The 23,724-nt window shown below is 39.6% G+C and overlaps 29 non-coding genes across 29 annotated transcripts; all 29 read right to left on the bottom strand.

Moving 5' to 3' along the window:
- Positions 1–698: 698 nt before the first annotated feature.
- TRNAM-CAU (transfer RNA methionine (anticodon CAU)) lies at positions 699–787 on the bottom strand. Its single transcript is given in 2 exon segments — positions 699–734; positions 751–787. It is a non-coding gene; the product is annotated as a tRNA-Met (tRNA).
- An 848-nt stretch (positions 788–1,635) lies between these two features.
- Positions 1,636–1,724, bottom strand: TRNAM-CAU (transfer RNA methionine (anticodon CAU)). The gene is given in 2 exon segments: positions 1,636–1,671; positions 1,688–1,724. It is a non-coding gene; the product is annotated as a tRNA-Met (tRNA).
- Positions 1,725–2,104: 380 nt separating this feature from the next.
- On the bottom strand, positions 2,105–2,193 carry TRNAM-CAU (transfer RNA methionine (anticodon CAU)). Its single transcript is given in 2 exon segments — positions 2,105–2,140; positions 2,157–2,193. It is a non-coding gene; the product is annotated as a tRNA-Met (tRNA).
- A 380-nt stretch (positions 2,194–2,573) lies between these two features.
- Positions 2,574–2,662, bottom strand: TRNAM-CAU (transfer RNA methionine (anticodon CAU)). The gene is given in 2 exon segments: positions 2,574–2,609; positions 2,626–2,662. It is a non-coding gene; the product is annotated as a tRNA-Met (tRNA).
- A 1,317-nt stretch (positions 2,663–3,979) lies between these two features.
- TRNAM-CAU (transfer RNA methionine (anticodon CAU)) lies at positions 3,980–4,068 on the bottom strand. Its single transcript is given in 2 exon segments — positions 3,980–4,015; positions 4,032–4,068. It is a non-coding gene; the product is annotated as a tRNA-Met (tRNA).
- Positions 4,069–4,916: 848 nt separating this feature from the next.
- On the bottom strand, positions 4,917–5,005 carry TRNAM-CAU (transfer RNA methionine (anticodon CAU)). Its single transcript is given in 2 exon segments — positions 4,917–4,952; positions 4,969–5,005. It is a non-coding gene; the product is annotated as a tRNA-Met (tRNA).
- A 379-nt stretch (positions 5,006–5,384) lies between these two features.
- On the bottom strand, positions 5,385–5,473 carry TRNAM-CAU (transfer RNA methionine (anticodon CAU)). Its single transcript is given in 2 exon segments — positions 5,385–5,420; positions 5,437–5,473. It is a non-coding gene; the product is annotated as a tRNA-Met (tRNA).
- Positions 5,474–6,322: 849 nt separating this feature from the next.
- Positions 6,323–6,411, bottom strand: TRNAM-CAU (transfer RNA methionine (anticodon CAU)). Its single transcript is given in 2 exon segments — positions 6,323–6,358; positions 6,375–6,411. It is a non-coding gene; the product is annotated as a tRNA-Met (tRNA).
- A 379-nt stretch (positions 6,412–6,790) lies between these two features.
- Positions 6,791–6,879, bottom strand: TRNAM-CAU (transfer RNA methionine (anticodon CAU)). Its single transcript is given in 2 exon segments — positions 6,791–6,826; positions 6,843–6,879. It is a non-coding gene; the product is annotated as a tRNA-Met (tRNA).
- An 848-nt stretch (positions 6,880–7,727) lies between these two features.
- On the bottom strand, positions 7,728–7,816 carry TRNAM-CAU (transfer RNA methionine (anticodon CAU)). Its single transcript is given in 2 exon segments — positions 7,728–7,763; positions 7,780–7,816. It is a non-coding gene; the product is annotated as a tRNA-Met (tRNA).
- A 380-nt stretch (positions 7,817–8,196) lies between these two features.
- On the bottom strand, positions 8,197–8,285 carry TRNAM-CAU (transfer RNA methionine (anticodon CAU)). Its single transcript is given in 2 exon segments — positions 8,197–8,232; positions 8,249–8,285. It is a non-coding gene; the product is annotated as a tRNA-Met (tRNA).
- Positions 8,286–8,665: 380 nt separating this feature from the next.
- On the bottom strand, positions 8,666–8,754 carry TRNAM-CAU (transfer RNA methionine (anticodon CAU)). The gene is given in 2 exon segments: positions 8,666–8,701; positions 8,718–8,754. It is a non-coding gene; the product is annotated as a tRNA-Met (tRNA).
- Positions 8,755–10,071: 1,317 nt separating this feature from the next.
- On the bottom strand, positions 10,072–10,160 carry TRNAM-CAU (transfer RNA methionine (anticodon CAU)). The gene is given in 2 exon segments: positions 10,072–10,107; positions 10,124–10,160. It is a non-coding gene; the product is annotated as a tRNA-Met (tRNA).
- An 848-nt stretch (positions 10,161–11,008) lies between these two features.
- Positions 11,009–11,097, bottom strand: TRNAM-CAU (transfer RNA methionine (anticodon CAU)). Its single transcript is given in 2 exon segments — positions 11,009–11,044; positions 11,061–11,097. It is a non-coding gene; the product is annotated as a tRNA-Met (tRNA).
- Positions 11,098–11,476: 379 nt separating this feature from the next.
- On the bottom strand, positions 11,477–11,565 carry TRNAM-CAU (transfer RNA methionine (anticodon CAU)). Its single transcript is given in 2 exon segments — positions 11,477–11,512; positions 11,529–11,565. It is a non-coding gene; the product is annotated as a tRNA-Met (tRNA).
- A 380-nt stretch (positions 11,566–11,945) lies between these two features.
- On the bottom strand, positions 11,946–12,034 carry TRNAM-CAU (transfer RNA methionine (anticodon CAU)). Its single transcript is given in 2 exon segments — positions 11,946–11,981; positions 11,998–12,034. It is a non-coding gene; the product is annotated as a tRNA-Met (tRNA).
- Positions 12,035–13,351: 1,317 nt separating this feature from the next.
- Positions 13,352–13,440, bottom strand: TRNAM-CAU (transfer RNA methionine (anticodon CAU)). The gene is given in 2 exon segments: positions 13,352–13,387; positions 13,404–13,440. It is a non-coding gene; the product is annotated as a tRNA-Met (tRNA).
- Positions 13,441–14,289: 849 nt separating this feature from the next.
- TRNAM-CAU (transfer RNA methionine (anticodon CAU)) lies at positions 14,290–14,378 on the bottom strand. Its single transcript is given in 2 exon segments — positions 14,290–14,325; positions 14,342–14,378. It is a non-coding gene; the product is annotated as a tRNA-Met (tRNA).
- Positions 14,379–15,227: 849 nt separating this feature from the next.
- On the bottom strand, positions 15,228–15,316 carry TRNAM-CAU (transfer RNA methionine (anticodon CAU)). The gene is given in 2 exon segments: positions 15,228–15,263; positions 15,280–15,316. It is a non-coding gene; the product is annotated as a tRNA-Met (tRNA).
- Positions 15,317–15,576: 260 nt separating this feature from the next.
- TRNAM-CAU (transfer RNA methionine (anticodon CAU)) lies at positions 15,577–15,665 on the bottom strand. Its single transcript is given in 2 exon segments — positions 15,577–15,612; positions 15,629–15,665. It is a non-coding gene; the product is annotated as a tRNA-Met (tRNA).
- Positions 15,666–16,508: 843 nt separating this feature from the next.
- TRNAM-CAU (transfer RNA methionine (anticodon CAU)) lies at positions 16,509–16,597 on the bottom strand. Its single transcript is given in 2 exon segments — positions 16,509–16,544; positions 16,561–16,597. It is a non-coding gene; the product is annotated as a tRNA-Met (tRNA).
- An 848-nt stretch (positions 16,598–17,445) lies between these two features.
- Positions 17,446–17,534, bottom strand: TRNAM-CAU (transfer RNA methionine (anticodon CAU)). The gene is given in 2 exon segments: positions 17,446–17,481; positions 17,498–17,534. It is a non-coding gene; the product is annotated as a tRNA-Met (tRNA).
- A 379-nt stretch (positions 17,535–17,913) lies between these two features.
- Positions 17,914–18,002, bottom strand: TRNAM-CAU (transfer RNA methionine (anticodon CAU)). The gene is given in 2 exon segments: positions 17,914–17,949; positions 17,966–18,002. It is a non-coding gene; the product is annotated as a tRNA-Met (tRNA).
- Positions 18,003–18,382: 380 nt separating this feature from the next.
- TRNAM-CAU (transfer RNA methionine (anticodon CAU)) lies at positions 18,383–18,471 on the bottom strand. The gene is given in 2 exon segments: positions 18,383–18,418; positions 18,435–18,471. It is a non-coding gene; the product is annotated as a tRNA-Met (tRNA).
- Positions 18,472–20,257: 1,786 nt separating this feature from the next.
- TRNAM-CAU (transfer RNA methionine (anticodon CAU)) lies at positions 20,258–20,346 on the bottom strand. Its single transcript is given in 2 exon segments — positions 20,258–20,293; positions 20,310–20,346. It is a non-coding gene; the product is annotated as a tRNA-Met (tRNA).
- Positions 20,347–21,195: 849 nt separating this feature from the next.
- On the bottom strand, positions 21,196–21,284 carry TRNAM-CAU (transfer RNA methionine (anticodon CAU)). Its single transcript is given in 2 exon segments — positions 21,196–21,231; positions 21,248–21,284. It is a non-coding gene; the product is annotated as a tRNA-Met (tRNA).
- A 260-nt stretch (positions 21,285–21,544) lies between these two features.
- Positions 21,545–21,633, bottom strand: TRNAM-CAU (transfer RNA methionine (anticodon CAU)). The gene is given in 2 exon segments: positions 21,545–21,580; positions 21,597–21,633. It is a non-coding gene; the product is annotated as a tRNA-Met (tRNA).
- An 843-nt stretch (positions 21,634–22,476) lies between these two features.
- On the bottom strand, positions 22,477–22,565 carry TRNAM-CAU (transfer RNA methionine (anticodon CAU)). The gene is given in 2 exon segments: positions 22,477–22,512; positions 22,529–22,565. It is a non-coding gene; the product is annotated as a tRNA-Met (tRNA).
- An 848-nt stretch (positions 22,566–23,413) lies between these two features.
- On the bottom strand, positions 23,414–23,502 carry TRNAM-CAU (transfer RNA methionine (anticodon CAU)). Its single transcript is given in 2 exon segments — positions 23,414–23,449; positions 23,466–23,502. It is a non-coding gene; the product is annotated as a tRNA-Met (tRNA).
- Positions 23,503–23,724: the final 222 nt, after the last annotated feature.

The raw sequence follows: 23,724 nt of genomic DNA on the forward strand, positions 1-23,724 counted from the left end.
GACTCGAGAACTGAACTCAGGACTTTCAGATTAATCTGTATTGATAGATGAAGATAATGACGCGCTGTGTCAATGGCCCTTAGGAAGATGCTAGAAATATATTTCAGCATGTTGCGTGATTATGTATGAATTCGTTGTATATAGAAAACACCTCGTGTTGACCATTAGGCGACACAAACACTTGAAAAAACACATTGATTTCAGAAATATATAAGAAAAGTTAGAAACTGTGCCCCAGCTGAGGATCGAACTCCGGACCTTCAGATTACTCTCTTCAGAGATAATGAGACTGACGCGTTGTCAACAGCGCTACTGAGGCTTGATCGGAACCAATTTCCCCATGTGTGTTCACGTATGCATTCACTGTACACGAAACTCCTCGTGTTTATGATAAGAATGAAACACTTTGGAAAGGACACATTCATTTCAGAAATGTATAGAAAAGAAGAAAATTGAGAGAGAGCCGCAGATACAAGAACTGAACTCAGGACTTTCAGATTAATCTGTATTGATAGATGAAGATAATGACGCGCTTTGTTAATGGCCCTTAGGAAGATGCTAGAAATATATTTCAGCATGTTGCGTGATTATGTATGAATTCGTTGCATATAGAAAACACCTCGTGTTGACCATTAGGCGACACAAACACTTGAAAAAACACATTGATTTCAGAAATATATAAGAAAAGTTAGAAACTGTGCCCCAGCTGAGGATCGAACTCAGGACCTTCAGATTACTCTGTTCAGAGATTATGAGACTGACGCGCTGCCAACTGCGCTACTGAGGCTTGATCGAAACCAATTTCCTCATGTCTGTTCGCGTATGCATTCACTGTACACGAAACTCCTCGTGTTAATGATACCAATGAAACACATTTGAAAGGATACATTCATTTCAGAAATGTATAGGAAAGAAGAAAATTGAGAGAGAGCCGCAGACTCGAGAACTGAACTCAGGACTTTCAGATTAATCTGTATTGATAGATGAAGATAATGACGCGCTGTGTCAATGGCCCTTAGAAAGATGCGTAGAAATATATTTCAGCGTGTTGCGTGATTATGTATGAATTCGTTGTATATAGAAAACACCTCGTGTTGACCATTACGCGACACAAACACTTGAAAAAACACATTGATTTCAGAAATATATAAGAAAAGTTAGAAACTGTGCCCCAGCTGAGGATCGAACTCAGGACCTTCAGATTACTCTGTTCAGAGATTATGAGACTGACGCGCTGCCAACTGCGCTACTGAGGATTGATTAAAACCAATTTCCTCATGTGTGTTCGCGTATGCATTCACTGTACACGAAACTCGTCGTGTTTATGATACGAATGAAACACTTTTGAAAGGACACATTCATTTCAGAAATGTATAGAAAAGAAGAAAATATTGAGAGAACCGCAGACTCGAGAACTGAACTCAGGACTTTCAGATTAATCTGTATTGATAGATGAAGATAATGACGCGCTGTGTCAATGGCCCTTAGGAAGATGCTAGAAATATATTTCAGCATGTTGCGTGATTATGTATGAATTCGTTGTATATAGAAAACACCTCGTGTTGACCATTAGGCGACACAAACACTTGAAAAAACACATTGATTTCAGAAATATATAAGAAAAGTTAGAAACTGTGCCCCAGCTGAGGATCGAACTCAGGACCTTCAGATTACTCTGTTCAGAGATTATGAGACTGACGCGCTGCCAACTGCGCTACTGAGGCTTGATCGAAACCAATTTCCTCATGTCTGTTCGCGTATGCATTCACTGTACACGAAACTCCTCGTGTTAATGATACCAATGAAACACATTTGAAAGGACACATTCATTTCAGAAATGTATAGAAAAGAAGAAAATTGAGAGAGAGCCGCAGACTCGAGAACTGAACTCGGGACTTTCAGATTAATCTGTATTGATAGATGAAGATAATGACGCGCTGTGTCAATGGCCCTTAGAAAGATGCGTAGAAATATATTTCAGCGTGTTGCGTGATTATGTATGCATTCGTTGTATATAGAAAACACCTCGTGTTGACCATTACGCGACACAAACACTTGAAAAAACACATTGATTTCAGAAATATATAAGAAAAGTTAGAAACTGTGCCCCAGCTGAGGATCGAACTCAGGACCTTCAGATTACTCTGTTCAGAGATAATGAGACTGACGCGCTGCCAACTGCGCTACTGAGGCTTGATCGACACCAATTTCCTCATGTGTGTTCGCGTATGCATTCACTGTACACGAAACTCGTCGTGTTAATGATACGAATGAAACACTTTTGAAAGGACACATTCATTTCAGAAATGTATAGAAAAGAAGAAAATTGAGAGAGAGCCGCAGACTCGAGAACTCAACTCAGGACTTTCAGATTAATCTGTATTGATAGATGAAGATAATGACGCGCTGTGTCAATGGCCCTTAGGAAGATGCATGGAAATATATTTCAGCATGTTGCGTGATTATGTATGCATTCGTTGTATATAGAAAACACCTCGTGTTGACCATTAGGCGACACTAACACTTGAAAAAACACATTGATTTCAGAAATATATAAGAGAAGTTAGAAACTGTGCCCCAGCTGAGGATCGAACTCAGGACCTTCAGATTACTCTGTTCAGAGATTATGAGACTGACGCGCTGCCAACTGCGCTACTGAGGCTTGATTAAAACCAATTTCCTCATGTGTGTTCGCGTATGCATTCACTGTACACGAAACTCGTCGTGTTAATGATACCAATGAAACACTTTTGAAAGGACACATTCATTTCAGAAATGTATAGAAAAGAAGAAAATTGAGAGAGTGCCGCAGACTCGAGAACTGAACTCAGGACTTTCAGATTAATCTGTATTGATAGATGAAGATAATGACGCGCTGTGTCAATGGCCCTTAGGAACATGCGTAGAAATATATTTCAGCATGTTGCGTGATTATGTATGCATTCGTTGTATATAGAAAACACCTCGTGTTGACCATTAGGCGACACAAACACTTGAAAAAACACATTGATTTCAGAAATATATAAGAAAAGTAAGAAACTGTGCCCCAGCTCAGGATCGAACTCAGGACCTTCATATTACTCTGTTCAGAGATTATGAGACTGACGCGTTGTCAACAGCGCTACTGAGGCTTGATCGGAACCAATTTCCCCATGTGTGTTCACGTATGCATTCACTGTACACGAAACTCCTCGTGTTTATGATAAGAATGAAACACTTTGGAAAGGACACATTCATTTCAGAAATGTATAGAAAAGAAGAAAATTGAGAGAGAGCCGCAGATACAAGAACTGAACTCAGGACTTTCAGATTAATCTGTATTGATAGATGAAGATAATGACGCGCTTTGTCAATGGCCCTTAGGAAGATGCTAGAAATATATTTCAGCATGTTGCGTGATTATGTATGAATTCGTTGTATATAGAAAACACCTCGTGTTGACCATTAGGCGACACAAACACTTGAAAAAACACATTGATTTCAGAAATATATAAGAAAAGTCAGAAACTGTTCCCCAGCTGAAGATCGAACTCAGGACCTTCAGATTACTCTGTTCAGAGATTATGAGACTGACGCGCTGCCAACTGCGCTACTGAGGCTTGATCGAAACCAATTTCCTCATGTCTGTTCGCGTATGCATTCACTGTACACGAAACTCCTCGTGTTAATGATACCAATGAAACACATTTGAAAGGACACATTCATTTCAGAAATGTATAGAAAAGAAGAAAATTGAGAGAGAGCCGCAGACTCGAGAACTGAACTCGGGACTTTCAGATTAATCTGTATTGATAGATGAAGATAATGACGCGCTGCGTCAATGGCCCTTAGGAAGATGCATGGAAATATATTTCAGCATGTTGCGTGATTATGTATGCATTCGTTGTATATAGAAAACACCTCGTGTTGACCATTAGGCGACACTAACACTTGAAAAAACACATTGATTTCAGAAATATATAAGAAAAGTTAGAAACTGTGCCCCAGCTGAGGATCGAACTCAGGACATTCAGATTACTCTGTTCAGAGATTATGAGACTGACGCGCTGCCAACTGCGCTACTGAGGCTTGATTAAAACCAATTTCCTCATGTGTGTTCGCGTATGCATTCACTGTACACGAAACTCGTCGTGTTAATGATACGAATGAAACACTTTTGAAAGGACACATTCATTTCAGAAATGTATAGAAAAGAAGAAAATATTGAGAGAACCGCAGACTCGAGAACTGAACTCAGGACTTTCAGATTAATCTGTATTGATAGATGAAGATAATGACGCGCTGTGTCAATGGCCCTTAGGAAGATGCTAGAAATATATTTCAGCATGTTGCGTGATTATGTATGAATTCGTTGTATATAGAAAACACCTCGTGTTGACCATTAGGCGACACAAACACTTGAAAAAACACATTGATTTCAGAAATATATAAGAAAAGTTAGAAACTGTGCCCCAGCTGAGGATCGAACTCAGGACCTTCAGATTACTCTGTTCAGAGATTATGAGAGTGACGCGCTGCCAACTGCGCTACTGAGGCTTGATCAAAACCAATTTCCTCATGTCTGTTCGCGTATGCATTCACTGTACACGAAACTCCTCGTGTTAATGATACCAATGAAACACTTTTGAAAGGACACATTCATTTCAGAAATGTATAGAAAAGAAGAAAATTGAGAGAGAGCCGCAGATACGAGAACTGAACTCAGGACTTTCATATTAATCTGTATTGATAGATGAAGATAATGACGCGCTGCGTCAATGGCCCTTAGGAAGATGCATGGAAATATATTTCAGCATGTTGCGTGATTATGTATGCATTCGTTGTATATAGAAAACACCTCGTGTTGACCATTAGGCGACACTAACACTTGAAAAAACACATTGATTTCAGAAATATATAAGAAAAGTTAGAAACTGTGCCCCAGCTGAGGATCGAACTCAGGACCTTTAGATTACTCTGTTCAGAGATTATGAGACTGACGCGCTGCCAACTGCGCTACTGAGGCTTGATTAAAACCAATTTCCTCATGTGTGTTCGCGTATGCATTCACTGTACACGAAACTCGTCGTGTTAATGATACGAATGAAACACTTTTGAAAGGACACATTCATTTCAGAAATGTATAGAAAAGAAGAAAATATTGAGAGAACCGCAGACTCGAGAACTGAACTCAGGACTTTCAGATTAATCTGTATTGATAGATGAAGATAATGACGCGCTGTGTCAATGGCCCTTAGGAAGATGCTAGAAATATATTTCAGCATGTTGCGTGATTATGTATGAATTCGTTGTATATAGAAAACACCTCGTGTTGACCATTAGGCGAAACAAACACTTGAAAAAACACATTGATTTCAGAAATTTATAAGAAAAGTTAGAAACTGTGCCCCAGCTGAGGATCGAACTCAGGACCTTCAGATTACTCTGTTCAGAGATTATGAGACTGACGCGCTGCCAACTGCGCTACTGAGGCTTGATCAAAACCAATTTCCTCATGTCTGTTCGCGTATGCATTCAGTGTACACGAAACTCCTCGTGTTAATGATACCAATGAAACACATTTGAAAGGACACATTCATTTCAGAAATGTATAGAAAAGAAGAAAATTGAGAGAGAGCCGCAGACTCGAGAACTGAACTCAGGACTTTCAGATTAATCTGTATTGATAGATGAAGATAATGACGCGCTGCGTCAATGGCCCTTAGGAAGACGCATGGAAATATATTTCAGCATGTTGCGTGATTATGTATGCATTCGTTGTATATAGAAAACACCTCGTGTTGACCATTATGCGACACTAACACTTGAAAAAACACATTGATTTCAGAAATATATAAGAAAAGTTAGAAACTGTGCCCCAGCTCAGGATCGAACTCAGGATCTTCAGATTACTCTGTTCAGAGATTATGAGACTGACGCGCTGCCAACTGCGCTACTGGGGCTTGATCGAAGCCAATTTCCTCATGTCTGTTCGCGTATGCATTCACTGTACACGAAACTCCTCGTGTTAATGATACCAATGAAACACATTTGAAAGGACACATTCATTTCAGAAATGTATAGAAAAGAAGAAAATTGAGAGAGAGCCGCAGACTCGAGAACTGAACTCAGGACTTTCAGATTAATCTGTATTGATAGATGAAGATAATGACGCGCTGTGTCAATGGCCCTTAGAAAGATGCGTAGAAATATATTTCAGCGTGTTGCGTGATTATGTATGCATTCGTTGTATATAGAAAACACCTCGTGTTGACCATTACGCGACACAAACACTTGAAAAAACACATTGATTTCAGAAATATATAAGAAAAGTTAGAAACTGTGCCCCAGCTGAGGATCGAACTCAGGACCTTCAGATTACTCTGTTCAGAGATAATGAGACTGACGCGCTGCCAACTGCGCTACTGAGGCTTGATCGACACCAATTTCCCCATGTGTGTTCACGTATGCATTCACTGTACACGAAACTCCTCGTGTTTATGATAAGAATGAAACACTTTGGAAAGGACACATTCATTTCAGAAATGTATAGAAAAGAAGAAAATTGAGAGAGAGCCGCAGATACAAGAACTGAACTCAGGACTTTCAGATTAATCTGTATTGATAGATGAAGATAATGACGCGCTTTGTCAATGGCCCTTAGGAAGATGCTAGAAATATATTTCAGCATGTTGCGTGATTATGTATGAATTCGTTGCATATAGAAAACACCTCGTGTTGACCATTAGGCGACACAAACACTTGAAAAAACACATTGATTTCAGAAATATATAAGAAAAGTTAGAAACTGTGCCCCAGCTGAGGATCGAACTCAGGACCTTCAGATTACTCTGTTCAGAGATTATGAGACTGACGCGCTGCCAACTGCGCTACAGAGGCTTGATCGAAACCAATTTCCTCATGTGTGTTCGCGTATGCATTCACTGTACACGAAACTCCTCGTGTTAATGATAAGAATGAAACACTTTGGAAAGGACACATTCATTTCAGAAATGTATAGAAAAGTAGAAAATTGAGAGAGAGCCGCTGATACAAGAACTGAACTCAGGACTTTCAGATTAATCTGTATTGATAGATGAAGATAATGACGCGCTGCGTCAATGGCCCTTAGGAAGATGCATGGAAATATATTTCAGCATGTTGCGTGATTATGTATGCATTCGTTGTATATAGAAAACACCTCGTGTTGACCATTAGGCGACACTAACACTTGAAAAAACACATTGATTTCAGAAATATATAAGAGAAGTTAGAAACTGTGCCCCAGCGAAGGATCGAACTCAGGACCTTCAGATTACTCTGTTCAGAGATTATGAGACTGACGCGCTGCCAACTGCGCTACTGAGGATTGATTAAAACCAATTTCCTCATGTGTGTTCGCGTATGCATTCACTGTACACGAAACTCGTCGTGTTTATGATACGAATGAAACACTTTTGAAAGGACACATTCATTTCAGAAATGTATAGAAAAGAAGAAAATATTGAGAGAACCGCAGACTCGAGAACTGAACTCAGGACTTTCAGATTAATCTGTATTGATAGATGAAGATAATGACGCGCTGTGTCAATGGCCCTTAGGAAGATGCTAGAAATATATTTCAGCATGTTGCGTGATTATGTATGAATTCGTTGTATATAGAAAACACCTCGTGTTGACCATTAGGCGACACAAACACTTGAAAAAACACATTGATTTCAGAAATATATAAGAAAAGTTAGAAACTGTGCCCCAGCTGAGGATCGAACTCAGGACCTTCAGATTACTCTGTTCAGAGATTATGAGACTGACGCGCTGCCAACTGCGCTACTGAGGCTTGATCGAAACCAATTTCCTCATGTCTGTTCGCGTATGCATTCACTGTACACGAAACTCCTCGTGTTAATGATACCAATGAAACACATTTGAAAGGACACATTCATTTCAGAAATGTATAGAAAAGAAGAAAATTGAGAGAGAGCCGCAGACTCGAGAACTGAACTCGGGACTTTCAGATTAATCTGTATTGATAGATGAAGATAATGACGCGATGTGTCAATGGCCCTTAGAAAGATGCGTAGAAATATATTTCAGCGTGTTGCGTGATTATGTATGCATTCGTTGTATATAGAAAACACCTCGTGTTGACCATTACGCGACACAAACACTTGAAAAAACACATTGATTTCAGAAATATATAAGAAAAGTTAGAAACTGTGCCCCAGCTGAGGATCGAACTCAGGACCTTCAGATTACTCTGTTCAGAGATAATGAGACTGACGCGCTGCCAACTGCGCTACTGAGGCTTGATCGACACCAATTTCCTCATGTGTGTTCGCGTATGCATTCACTGTACACGAAACTCGTCGTGTTAATGATACGAATGAAACACTTTTGAAAGGACACATTCATTTCAGAAATGTATAGAAAAGAAGAAAATTGAGAGAGAGCCGCAGACTCGAGAACTCAACTCAGGACTTTCAGATTAATCTGTATTGATAGATGAAGATAATGACGCGCTGTGTCAATGGCCCTTAGGAAGATGCATGGAAATATATTTCAGCATGTTGCGTGATTATGTATGCATTCGTTGTATATAGAAAACACCTCGTGTTGACCATTAGGCGACACTAACACTTGAAAAAACACATTGATTTCAGAAATATATAAGAGAAGTTAGAAACTGTGCCCCAGCTGAGGATCGAACTCAGGACCTTCAGATTACTCTGTTCAGAGATTATGAGACTGACGCGCTGCCAACTGCGCTACTGAGGCTTGATTAAAACCAATTTCCTCATGTGTGTTCGCGTATGCATTCACTGTACACGAAACTCGTCGTGTTAATGATACCAATGAAACACTTTTGAAAGGACACATTCATTTCAGAAATGTATAGAAAAGAAGAAAATTGAGAGAGTGCCGCAGACTCGAGAACTGAACTCAGGACTTTCAGATTAATCTGTATTGATAGATGAAGATAATGACGCGCTGTGTCAATGGCCCTTAGGAACATGCGTAGAAATATATTTCAGCATGTTGCGTGATTATGTATGCATTCGTTGTATATAGAAAACACCTCGTGTTGACCATTAGGCGACACAAACACTTGAAAAAACACATTGATTTCAGAAATATATAAGAAAAGTAAGAAACTGTGCCCCAGCTCAGGATCGAACTCAGGACCTTCATATTACTCTGTTCAGAGATTATGAGACTGACGCGTTGTCAACAGCGCTACTGAGGCTTGATCGGAACCAATTTCCCCATGTGTGTTCACGTATGCATTCACTGTACACGAAACTCCTCGTGTTTATGATAAGAATGAAACACTTTGGAAAGGACACATTCATTTCAGAAATGTATAGAAAAGAAGAAAATTGAGAGAGAGCCGCAGATACAAGAACTGAACTCAGGACTTTCAGATTAATCTGTATTGATAGATGAAGATAATGACGCGCTTTGTCAATGGCCCTTAGGAAGATGCTAGAAATATATTTCAGCATGTTGCGTGATTATGTATGAATTCGTTGTATATAGAAAACACCTCGTGTTGACCATTAGGCGACACAAACACTTGAAAAAACACATTGATTTCAGAAATATATAAGAAAAGTCAGAAACTGTTCCCCAGCTGAAGATCGAACTCAGGACCTTCAGATTACTCTGTTCAGAGATTATGAGACTGACGCGCTGCCAACTGCGCTACTGAGGCTTGATCGAAACCAATTTCCTCATGTCTGTTCGCGTATGCATTCACTGTACACGAAACTCCTCGTGTTAATGATACCAATGAAACACATTTGAAAGGACACATTCATTTCAGAAATGTATAGAAAAGAAGAAAATTGAGAGAGAGCCGCAGACTCGAGAACTGAACTCGGGACTTTCAGATTAATCTGTATTGATAGATGAAGATAATGACGCGCTGCGTCAATGGCCCTTAGGAAGATGCATGGAAATATATTTCAGCATGTTGCGTGATTATGTATGCATTCGTTGTATATAGAAAACACCTCGTGTTGACCATTAGGCGACACTAACACTTGAAAAAACACATTGATTTCAGAAATATATAAGAAAAGTTAGAAACTGTGCCCCAGCTGAGGATCGAACTCAGGACATTCAGATTACTCTGTTCAGAGATTATGAGACTGACGCGCTGCCAACTGCGCTACTGAGGCTTGATTAAAACCAATTTCCTCATGTGTGTTCGCGTATGCATTCACTGTACACGAAACTCGTCGTGTTAATGATACGAATGAAACACTTTTGAAAGGACACATTCATTTCAGAAATGTATAGAAAAGAAGAAAATATTGAGAGAACCGCAGACTCGAGAACTGAACTCAGGACTTTCAGATTAATCTGTATTGATAGATGAAGATAATGACGCGCTGTGTCAATGGCCCTTAGGAAGATGCTAGAAATATATTTCAGCATGTTGCGTGATTATGTATGAATTCGTTGTATATAGAAAACACCTCGTGTTGACCATTAGGCGACACAAACACTTGAAAAAACACATTGATTTCAGAAATATATAAGAAAAGTTAGAAACTGTGCCCCAGCTGAGGATCGAACTCAGGACCTTCAGATTACTCTGTTCAGAGATTATGAGAGTGACGCGCTGCCAACTGCGCTACTGAGGCTTGATCAAAACCAATTTCCTCATGTCTGTTCGCGTATGCATTCACTGTACACGAAACTCCTCGTGTTAATGATACCAATGAAACACTTTTGAAAGGACACATTCATTTCAGAAATGTATAGAAAAGAAGAAAATTGAGAGAGAGCCGCAGATACGAGAACTGAACTCAGGACTTTCATATTAATCTGTATTGATAGATGAAGATAATGACGCGCTGCGTCAATGGCCCTTAGGAAGATGCATGGAAATATATTTCAGCATGTTGCGTGATTATGTATGCATTCGTTGTATATAGAAAACACCTCGTGTTGACCATTAGGCGACACTAACACTTGAAAAAACACATTGATTTCAGAAATATATAAGAAAAGTTAGAAACTGTGCCCCAGCTGAGGATCGAACTCAGGACCTTTAGATTACTCTGTTCAGAGATTATGAGACTGACGCGCTGCCAACTGCGCTACTGAGGCTTGATTAAAACCAATTTCCTCATGTGTGTTCGCGTATGCATTCACTGTACACGAAACTCGTCGTGTTAATGATACGAATGAAACACTTTTGAAAGGACACATTCATTTCAGAAATGTATAGAAAAGAAGAAAATATTGAGAGAACCGCAGACTCGAGAACTCAACTCAGGACTTTCAGATTAATCTGTATTGATAGATGAAGATAATGACGCGCTGCGTCAATGGCCCTTAGGAAGATGCTAGAAATATATTTCAGCATGTTGCGTGATTATGTATGAATTCGTTGTATATAGAAAACACCTCGTGTTGACCATTAGGCGACACAAACACTTGAAAAAACACATTGATTTCAGAAATATATAAGAAAAGTTAGAAACTGTGCCCCAGCTGAGGATCGAACTCAGGACCTTCAGATTACTCTGTTCAGAGATTATGAGACTGACGCGCTGCCAACTGCGCTACTGAGGCTTGATCAAAACCAATTTCCTCATGTCTGTTCGCGTATGCATTCACTGTACACGAAACTACTCGTGTTAATGATACCAATGAAACACATTTGAAAGGACACATTCATTTCAGAAATGTATAGAAAAGAAGAAAATTGAGAGAGAGCCGCAGACTCGAGAACTGAACTCAGGACTTTCAGATTAATCTGTATTGATAGATGAAGATAATGACGCGCTGCGTCAATGGCCCTTAGGAAGATGCATGGAAATATATTTCAGCATGTTGCGTGATTATGTATGCATTCGTTGTATATAGAAAACACCTCGTGTTGACCATTAGGCGACACTAACACTTGAAAAAACACATTGATTTCAGAAATATATAAGAAAAGTTAGAAACTGTGCCCCAGCTGAGGATCGAACTCAGGACCTTCAGATTACTCTGTTCAGAGATAATGAGACTGACGCGCTGCCAACTGCGCTACTGAGGCTTGATCGACACCAATTTCCTCATGTGTGTTCGCGTATGCATTCACTGTACACGAAACTCGTCGTGTTAATGATACCAATGAAACACTTTTGAAAGGACACATTCATTTCAGAAATGTATAGAAAAGAAGAAAATTGAGAGAGTGCCGCAGACTCGAGAACTGAACTCAGGACTTTCAGATTAATCTGTATTGATAGATGAAGATAATGACGCGCTGTGTCAATGGCCCTTAGGAAGATGCGTAGAAATATATTTCAGCATGTTGCGTGATTATGTATGAATTCGTTGTATATAGAAAACACCTCGTGTTGACCATTACGCGACACAAACACTTGATAAAACACATTGATTTTAGAAATATATAAGGAAAGTTAGAAACTGTGCCCAGCTGAGGATCGAACTCAGGACCTTCATATTACTCTGTTCAGAGATTATGAGACTGACGCGCAGCCAACTGCGCTACTGAGGATTGATCGAAACCAATTTCCTCATGTGTGTTCGCGTATGCATTCACTGTACACGAAACTCGTCGTGTTAATGATACGAATGAAACACTTTTGAAAGGACACATTCATTTCAGAAATGTATAGAAAAGAAGAAAATTGAGAGAGAGCCGCAGACTCGAGAACTGTACTCAGGACTTTCAGATTAATCTGTATTGATAGATGAAGATAATGACGCGCTGTGTCAATGGCCCTTAGGAAGATGCGTAGAAATATATTTCAGCATGTTGCGTGATTATGTATGCATTCGTTGTATATAGAAAACACCTCGTGTTGACCATTACGCGACACAAACACTTGAAAAAACACATTGATTTCAGAAATATATAAGAAAAGTTAGAAAATGTGCCCTAGCTGAGGATCGAACTCCGGACCTTCAGATTACTCTCTTCAGAGATAATGAGACTGACGCGCTGCCAACTGCGCTACTGAGGATTGATCGAAACCAATTTCCTCATGTCTGTTCGCGTATGCATTCACTGTACACGAAACTCCTCGTGTTAATGATACCAATGAAACACATTTGAAAGGACACATTCATTTCAGAAATTTATAGAAAAGAAGAAAATTGAGAGAGAGCCGCAGACTCGAGAACTGAACTCAGGACTTTCAGATTAATCTGTATTGATAGATGAAGATAATGACGCGCTGTGTCAATGGCCCTTAGGAAGATGCGTAGAAATATATTTCAGCATGTTGCGTGATTATGTATGCATTCGTTGTATATAGAAAACACCTCGTGTTGACCATTAGGCGACACAAACACTTGAAAAAACACATTGATTTCAGAAATATATAAGAAAAGTTAGAAACTGTGCCCCAGCTGAGGATCGAACTCAGGACCTTCAGATTACTCTGCTCAGAGATTATGAGACTGACGCGCTGCCAACTGCGCTACTGAGGCTTGATCGAAACCAATTTCCTCATGTGTGTTCGCGTATGCATTCACTCTACACGAAACTCGTCGTGTTAATGATACCAATGAAACACTTTTGAAAGGACACATTCATTTCACAAATGTATAGAAAAGAAGAAAATTGAGAGAGAGCCGCAGATACAAGAACTGAACTCAGGACTTTCAGATTAATCTGTATTGATAGATGAAGATAATGACGCGCTGCGTCAATGGCCCTTAGGAAGATGCATGGAAATATATTTCAGCATGTTGCGTGATTATGTATGCATTCGTTGTATATAGAAAACACCTCGTGTTGACCATTAGGCGACACTAACACTTGAAAAAACACATTGATTTCAGAAATATATAAGAAAAGTAAGAAACTGTGCCCCAGCTGAGGATCGAACTCAGGACCTTCATATTACTCTGTTCAGAGATTATGAGACTGACGCGTTGTCAACAGCGCTACTGAGGCTTGTTCGACAGCAATTTCCTCATGTGTGTTCGCGTATGCATTCACTGTACACGAAACTCGTCGTGTTAATGATACGAATGAAACACTTTTGAAAGGACACATTCATTTCAGAAATGTATAGAAAAGAAGAAAATTGAGAGAGAGCCGCAGACTCGAGAACTGAACTCAGGACTTTCAGATTAATCTGTATTGATAGATGAAGATAATGACGCGCTGTGTCAATGGCCCTTAGGAAGATGCGTAGAAATATATTTCAGCATGTTGCGTGATTATGTATGCATTCGTTGTATATAGAAAACACCTCGTGTTGACCATTAGGCGACACAAACACTTGAAAAAACACATTGATTTCAGAAATATATAAGAAAAGTTAGAAACTGTGCCCCAGCTGAGGATCGAACTCAGGACCTTCAGATTACTCTGTTCAGAGATTATGAGACTGACGCGCTGCCAACTGCGCTACTGAGGCTTGATCGAAACCAATTTCCTCATGTGTGTTCGCGTATGCATTCACTGTACACGAAACTCGTCGTGTTAATGATACGAATGAAACACTTTTGAAAGGACACATTCATTTCAGAAATGTATAGAAAAGAAGAAAATTGAGAGAGAGCCGCAGACTCGAGAACTGAACTCAGGACTTTCAGATTAATCTGTATTGATAGATGAAGATAATGACGCGCTGCGTCAATGGCCCTTAGGAAGATGCATGGAAATATATTTCAGCATGTTGCGTGATTATGTATGCATTCGTTGTATATAGAAAACACCTCGTGTTGACCATTAGGCGACACTAACACTTGAAAAAACACATTGATTTCAGAAATATATAAGAAAAGTTAGAAAATGTGCCCTAGCTGAGGATCGAACTCCGGACCTTCAGATTACTCTCTTCAGAGATAATGAGACTGACGCGCTGCCAACTGCGCTACTGAGGATTGATCGAAACCAATTTCCTCATGTCTGTTCGCGTATGCATTCACTGTACACGAAACTCGTCGTGTTAATGATACGAATGAAACACTTTTGAAAGGACACATTCATTTCAGAAATGTATAGAAAAGAAGAAAATTGAGAGAGAGCCGCAGACTCGAGAACTGAACTCAGGACTTTCAGATTAATCTGTATTGATAGATGAAGATAATGACGCGCTGTGTCAATGGCCCTTAGGAAGATGCGTAGAAATATATTTCAGCATGTTGCGTGATTATGTATGCATTCGTTGTATATAGAAAACACCTCGTGTTGACCATTAGGCGACACAAACACTTGAAAAAACACATTGATTTCAGAAATATATAAGAAAAGTTAGAAACTGTGCCCCAGCTGAGGATCGAACTCAGGACCTTCAGATTACTCTGTTCAGAGATTATGAGACTGACGCGCTGCCAACTGCGCTACTGAGGCTTGATCGAAACCAATTTCCTCATGTGTGTTCGCGTATGCATTCACTGTACACGAAACTCGTCGTGTTTATGATAAGAATGAAACACTTTGGAAAGGACACATTCATTTCAGAAATGTATAGAAAAGAAGAAAATTGAGAGAGAGCCGCAGATACAAGAACTGAACTCAGGACTTTCAGATTAATCTGTTGACCATTAGGCGACACAAACACTTGAAAAAACACATTGATTTCAGAAATATATAAGAAAAGTTAGAAACTGTGCCCCAGCTGAGGATCGAACTCAGGACCTTCAGATTACTCTGTTCAGAGATAATGAGACTGACGCGCTGCCAACTGCGCTACTGAGGCTTGATCGACACCAATTTCCTCATGTGTGTTCGCGTATGCATTCACTGTACACGAAACTCGTCGTGTTAATGATACGAATGAAACACTTTTGAAAGGACACATTCATTTCAGAAATGTATAGAAAAGAAGAAAATTGAGAGAGAGCCGCAGACTCGAGAACTGAACTCAGGACTTTCAGATTAATCTGTATTGATAGATGAAGATAATGACGCGCTGCGTCAATGGCCCTTAGGAAGATGCATGGAAATATATTTCAGCATGTTGCGTGATTATGTATGCATTCGTTGTATATAGAAAACACCTCGTGTTGACCATTAGGCGACACTAACACTTGAAAAAACACATTGATTTCAGAAATATATAAGAAAAGTTAGAAACTGTGCCCCAGCTGAGGATCGAACTCAGGACATTCAGATTACTCTGTTCAGAGATTATGAGACTGACGCGCTGCCAACTGCGCTACTGAGGATTGATTAAAACCAATTTCCTCATGTGTGTTCGCGTATGCATTCACTGTACACGAAACTCGTTGTGTTTATGATACGAATGAAACACTTTTGAAAGGACACATTCATTTCAGAAATGTATAGAAAAGAAGAAAATATTGAGAGAACCGCAGACTCGAGAACTGAACTCAGGACTTTCAATCTGTATTGATAGATGAAGATAATGACGCGCTGTGTCAATGGCCCTTAGGAAGATGCTAGAAATATATTTCAGCATGTTGCGTGATTATGTATGAATTCGTTGTATATAGAAAACACCTCGTGTTGACCATTAGGCGACACAAACACTTGAAAAAACACATTGATTTCAGAAATATATAAGAAAAGTTAGAAACTGTGCCCCAGCTGAGGATCGAACTCAGGACCTTCAGATTACTCTGTTCAGAGATTATGAGACTGACGCGCTGCCAACTGCGCTACTGAGGCTTGATGAAAACCAATTTCCTCATGTGTGTTCGCGTATGCATTCACTGTACACGAAACTCCTCGTGTTTATGATAAGAATGAAACACTTTGGAAAGGACACATTCATTTCAGAAATGTATAGAAAAGAAGAAAATTGAGAGAGAGCCGCAGATACAAGAACTGAACTCAGGACTTTCAGATTAATCTGTATTGATAGATGAAGATAATGACGCGCTTTGTCAATGGCCCTTAGGAAGATGCTAGAAATATATTTCAGCATGTTGCGTGATTATGTATGAATTCGTTGTATATAGAAAACACCTCGTGTTGACCATTAGGCGACACAAACACTTGAAAAAACACATTGATTTCAGAAATATATAAGAAAAGTTAGAAACTGTGCCCCAGCTGAGGATCGAACTCAGGACCTTCAGATTACTCTGTTCAGAGATTATGAGAGTGACGCGCTGCCAACTGCGCTACTGAGGCTTGATCAAAACCAATTTCCTCATGTCTGTTCGCGTATGCATTCACTGTACACGAAACTCCTCGTGTTAATGATACCAATGAAACACTTTTGAAAGGACACATTCATTTCAGAAATGTATAGAAAAGAAGAAAATTGAGAGAGAGCCGCAGATACGAGAACTGAACTCAGGACTTTCATATTAATCTGTATTGATAGATGAAGATAATGACGCGCTGCGTCAATGGCCCTTAGGAAGATGCATGGAAATATATTTCAGCATGTTGCGTGATTATGTATGCATTCGTTGTATATAGAAAACACCTCGTGTTGACCATTAGGCGACACTAACACTTGAAAAAACACATTGATTTCAGAAATATATAAGAAAAGTTAGAAACTGTGCCCCAGCTGAGGATCGAACTCAGGACCTTTAGATTACTCTGTTCAGAGATTATGAGACTGACGCGCTGCCAACTGCGCTACTGAGGCTTGATTAAAACCAATTTCCTCATGTGTGTTCGCGTATGCATTCACTGTACACGAAACTCGTCGTGTTAATGATACGAATGAAACACTTTTGAAAGGACACATTCATTTCAGAAATGTATAGAAAAGAAGAAAATATTGAGAGAACCGCAGACTCGAGAACTCAACTCAGGACTTTCAGATTAATCTGTATTGATAGATGAAGATAATGACGCGCTGCGTCAATGGCCCTTAGGAAGATGCTAGAAATATATTTCAGCATGTTGCGTGATTATGTATGAATTCGTTGTATATAGAAAACACCTCGTGTTGACCATTAGGCGACACAAACACTTGAAAAAACACATTGATTTCAGAAATATATAAGAAAAGTTAGAAACTGTGCCCCAGCTGAGGATCGAACTCAGGACCTTCAGATTACTCTGTTCAGAGATTATGAGACTGACGCGCTGCCAACTGCGCTACTGAGGCTTGATCAAAACCAATTTCCTCATGTCTGTTCGCGTATGCATTCACTGTACACGAAACTACTCGTGTTAATGATACCAATGAAACACATTTGAAAGGACACATTCATTTCAGAAATGTATAGAAAAGAAGAAAATTGAGAGAGAGCCGCAGACTCGAGAACTGAACTCAGGACTTTCAGATTAATCTGTATTGATAGATGAAGATAATGACGCGCTGCGTCAATGGCCCTTAGGAAGATGCATGGAAATATATTTCAGCATGTTGCGTGATTATGTATGCATTCGTTGTATATAGAAAACACCTCGTGTTGACCATTAGGCGACACTAACACTTGAAAAAACACATTGATTTCAGAAATATATAAGAAAAGTTAGAAACTGTGCCCCAGCTGAGGATCGAACTCAGGACCTTCAGATTACTCTGTTCAGAGATAATGAGACTGACGCGCTGCCAACTGCGCTACTGAGGCTTGATCGACACCAATTTCCTCATGTGTGTTCGCGTATGCATTCACTGTACACGAAACTCGTCGTGTTAATGATACCAATGAAACACTTTTGAAAGGACACATTCATTTCAGAAATGTATAGAAAAGAAGAAAATTGAGAGAGTGCCGCAGATTCGAGAACTGAACTCAGGACTTTCAGATTAATCTGTATTGATAGATGAAGATAATGACGCGCTGTGTCAATGGCCCTTAGGAAGATGCGTAGAAATATATTTCAGCATGTTGCGTGATTATGTATGAATTCGTTGTATATAGAAAACACCTCGTGTTGACCATTACGCGACACAAACACTTGATAAAACACATTGATTTTAGAAATATATAAGGAAAGTTAGAAACTGTGCCCAGCTGAGGATCGAACTCAGGACCTTCATATTACTCTGTTCAGAGATTATGAGACTGACGCGCTGCCAACTGCGCTACTGAGGATTGATCGAAACCAATTTCCTCATGTGTGTTCGCGTATGCATTCACTGTACACGAAACTCGTCGTGTTAATGATACGAATGAAACACTTTTGAAAGGACACATTCATTTCAGAAATGTATAGAAAAGAAGAAAATTGAGAGAGAGCCGCAGACTCGAGAACTGAACTCAGGACTTTCAGATTAATCTGTATTGATAGATGAAGATAATGACGCGCTGTGTCAATGGCCCTTAGGAAGATGCGTAGAAATATATTTCAGCATGTTGCGTGATTATGTATGCATTCGTTGTATATAGAAAACACCTCGTGTTGACCATTACGCGACACAAACACTTGAAAAAACACATTGATTTCAGAAATATATAAGAAAAGTTAGAAAATGTGCCCTAGCTGAGGATCGAACTGCGGACCTTCAGATTACTCTCTTCAGAGATAATGAGACTGACGCGCTGCCAACTGCGCTACTGAGGATTGATCGAAACCAATTTCCTCATGTCTGTTCGCGTATGCATTCACTGTACACGAAACTCCTCGTGTTAATGATACCAATGAAACACATTTGAAAGGACACATTCATTTCAGAAATTTATAGAAAAGAAGAAAATTGAGAGAGAGCCGCAGATACAAGAACTGAACTCAGGACTTTCAGATTAATCTGTATTGATAGATGAAGATAATGACGCGCTGCGTCAATGGCCCTTAGGAAGATGCATGGAAATATATTTCAGCATGTTGCGTGATTATGTATGCATTCGTTGTATATAGAAAACACCTCGTGTTGACCATTAGGCGACACTAACACTTGAAAAAACACATTGATTTCAGAAATATATAAGAAAAGTAAGAAACTGTGCCCCAGCTGAGGATCGAACTCAGGACCTTCATATTACTCTGTTCAGAGATTATGAGACTGACGCGTTGTCAACAGCGCTACTGAGGCTTGTTCGACAGCAATTTCCTCATGTGTGTTCGCGTATGCATTCACTGTACACGAAACTCGTCGTGTTAATGATACGAATGAAACACTTTTGAAAGGACACATTCATTTCAGAAATGTATAGAAAAGAAGAAAATTGAGAGAGAGCCGCAGACTCGAGAACTGAACTCAGGACTTTCAGATTAATCTGTATTGATAGATGAAGATAATGACGCGCTGTGTCAATGGCCCTTAGGAAGATGCGTAGAAATATATTTCAGCATGTTGCGTGATTATGTATGCATTCGTTGTATATAGAAAACACCTCGTGTTGACCATTAGGCGACACAAACACTTGAAAAAACACATTGATTTCAGAAATATATAAGAAAAGTTAGAAACTGTGCCCCAGCTGAGGATCGAACTCAGGACCTTCAGATTACTCTGTTCAGAGATTATGAGACTGACGCGCTGCCAACTGCGCTACTGAGGCTTGATCGAAACCAATTTCCTCATGTGTGTTCGCGTATGCATTCACTGTACACGAAACTCGTCGTGTTAATGATACGAATGAAACACTTTTGAAAGGACACATTCATTTCAGAAATGTATAGAAAAGAAGAAAATTGAGAGAGAGCCGCAGACTCGAGAACTGAACTCAGGACTTTCAGATTAATCTGTATTGATAGATGAAGATAATGACGCGCTGCGTCAATGGCCCTTAGGAAGATGCATGGAAATATATTTCAGCATGTTGCGTGATTATGTATGCATTCGTTGTATATAGAAAACACCTCGTGTTGACCATTAGGCGACACTAACACTTGAAAAAACACATTGATTTCAGAAATATATAAGAAAAGTTAGAAAATGTGCCCTAGCTGAGGATCGAACTCCGGACCTTCAGATTACTCTCTTCAGAGATAATGAGACTGACGCGCTGCCAACTGCGCTACTGAGGATTGATCGAAACCAATTTCCTCATGTCTGTTCGCGTATGCATTCACTGTACACGAAACTCGTCGTGTTAATGATACGAATGAAACACTTTTGAAAGGACACATTCATTTCAGAAATGTATAGAAAAGAAGAAAATTGAGAGAGAGCCGCAGACTCGAGAACTGAACTCAGGACTTTCAGATTAATCTGTATTGATAGATGAAGATAATGACGCGCTGTGTCAATGGCCCTTAGGAAGATGCGTAGAAATATATTTCAGCATGTTGCGTGATTATGTATGCATTCGTTGTATATAGAAAACACCTCGTGTTGACCATTAGGCGACACAAACACTTGAAAAAACACATTGATTTCAGAAATATATAAGAAAAGTTAGAAACTGTGCCCCAGCTGAGGATCGAACTCAGGACCTTCAGATTACTCTGTTCAGAGATTATGAGACTGACGCGCTGCCAACTGCGCTACTGAGGCTTGATCGAAACCAATTTCCTCATGTGTGTTCGCGTATGCATTCACTGTACACGAAACTCGTCGTGTTTATGATAAGAATGAAACACTTTGGAAAGGACACATTCATTTCAGAAATGTATAGAAAAGAAGAAAATTGAGAGAGAGCCGCAGATACAAGAACTGAACTCAGGACTTTCAGATTAATCTGTTGACCATTAGGCGACACAAACACTTGAAAAAACACATTGATTTCAGAAATATATAAGAAAAGTTAGAAACTGTGCCCCAGCTGAGGATCGAACTCAGGACCTTCAGATTACTCTGTTCAGAGATAATGAGACTGACGCGCTGCCAACTGCGCTACTGAGGCTTGATCGACACCAATTTCCTCATGTGTGTTCGCGTATGCATTCACTGTACACGAAACTCGTCGTGTTAATGATACGAATGAAACACTTTTGAAAGGACACATTCATTTCAGAAATGTATAGAAAAGAAGAAAATTGAGAGAGAGCCGCAGACTCGAGAACTGAACTCAGGACTTTCAGATTAATCTGTATTGATAGATGAAGATAATGACGCGCTGCGTCAATGGCCCTTAGGAAGATGCATGGAAATATATTTCAGCATGTTGCGTGATTATGTATGCATTCGTTGTATATAGAAAACACCTCGTGTTGACCATTAGGCGACACTAACACTTGAAAAAACACATTGATTTCAGAAATATATAAGAAAAGTTAGAAACTGTGCCCCAGCTGAGGATCGAACTCAGGACATTCAGATTACTCTGTTCAGAGATTATGAGACTGACGCGCTGCCAACTGCGCTACTGAGGATTGATTAAAACCAATTTCCTCATGTGTGTTCGCGTATGCATTCACTGTACACGAAACTCGTTGTGTTTATGATACGAATGAAACACTTTTGAAAGGACACATTCATTTCAGAAATGTATAGAAAAGAAGAAAATATTGAGAGAACCGCAGACTCGAGAACTGAACTCAGGACTTTCAATCTGTATTGATAGATGAAGATAATGACGCGCTGTGTCAATGGCCCTTAGGAAGATGCTAGAAATATATTTCAGCATGTTGCGTGATTATGTATGAATTCGTTGTATATAGAAAACACCTCGTGTTGACCATTAGGCGACACAAACACTTGAAAAAACACATTGATTTCAGAAATATATAAGAAAAGTTAGAAACTGTGCCCCAGCTGAGGATCGAACTCAGGACCTTCAGATTACTCTGTTCAGAGATTATGAGACTGACGCGCTGCCAACTGCGCTACTGAGGCTTGATGAAAACCAATTTCCTCATGTGTGTTCGCGTATGCATTCACTGTACACGAAACTCCTCGTGTTTATGATAAGAATGAAACACTTTGGAAAGGACACATTCATTTCAGAAATGTATAGAAAAGAAGAAAATTGAGAGAGAGCCGCAGATACAAGAACTGAACTCAGGACTTTCAGATTAATCTGTATTGATAGATGAAGATAATGACGCGCTTTGTCAATGGCCCTTAGGAAGATGCTAGAAATATATTTCAGCATGTTGCGTGATTATGTATGAATTCGTTGTATATAGAAAACACCTCGTGTTGACCATTAGGCGACACAAACACTTGAAAAAACACATTGATTTCAGAAATATATAAGAAAAGTTAGAAACTGTGCCCCAGCTGAGGATCGAACTCAGGACCTTCAGATTACTCTGTTCAGAGATTATGAGAGTGACGCGCTGCCAACTGCGCTACTGAGGCTTGATCAAAACCAATTTCCTCATGTCTGTTCGCGTATGCATTCACTGTACACGAAACTCCTCGTGTTAATGATACCAATGAAACACTTTTGAAAGGACACATTCATTTCAGAAATGTATAGAAAAGAAGAAAATTGAGAGAGAGCCGCAGATACGAGAACTGAACTCAGGACTTTCATATTAATCTGTATTGATAGATGAAGATAATGACGCGCTGCGTCAATGGCCCTTAGGAAGATGCATGGAAATATATTTCAGCATGTTGCGTGATTATGTATGCATTCGTTGTATATAGAAAACACCTCGTGTTGACCATTAGGCGACACTAACACTTGAAAAAACACATTGATTTCAGAAATATATAAGAAAAGTTAGAAACTGTGCCCCAGCTGAGGATCGAACTCAGGACCTTTAGATTACTCTGTTCAGAGATTATGAGACTGACGCGCTGCCAACTGCGCTACTGAGGCTTGATTAAAACCAATTTCCTCATGTGTGTTCGCGTATGCATTCACTGTACACGAAACTCGTCGTGTTAATGATACGAATGAAACACTTTTGAAAGGACACATTCATTTCAGAAATGTATAGAAAAGAAGAAAATATTGAGAGAACCGCAGACTCGAGAACTCAACTCAGGACTTTCAGATTAATCTGTATTGATAGATGAAGATAATGACGCGCTGCGTCAA

The sequence above is a fragment of the Pholcus phalangioides genome, unplaced genomic scaffold, assembly GCF_987345545.1.
Source record: "Pholcus phalangioides strain wild (caught in Gottingen) unplaced genomic scaffold, Ppha-v1.0 ptg000017l_1, whole genome shotgun sequence".
NCBI classification, from domain to species: domain Eukaryota; kingdom Metazoa; phylum Arthropoda; class Arachnida; order Araneae; family Pholcidae; genus Pholcus; species Pholcus phalangioides.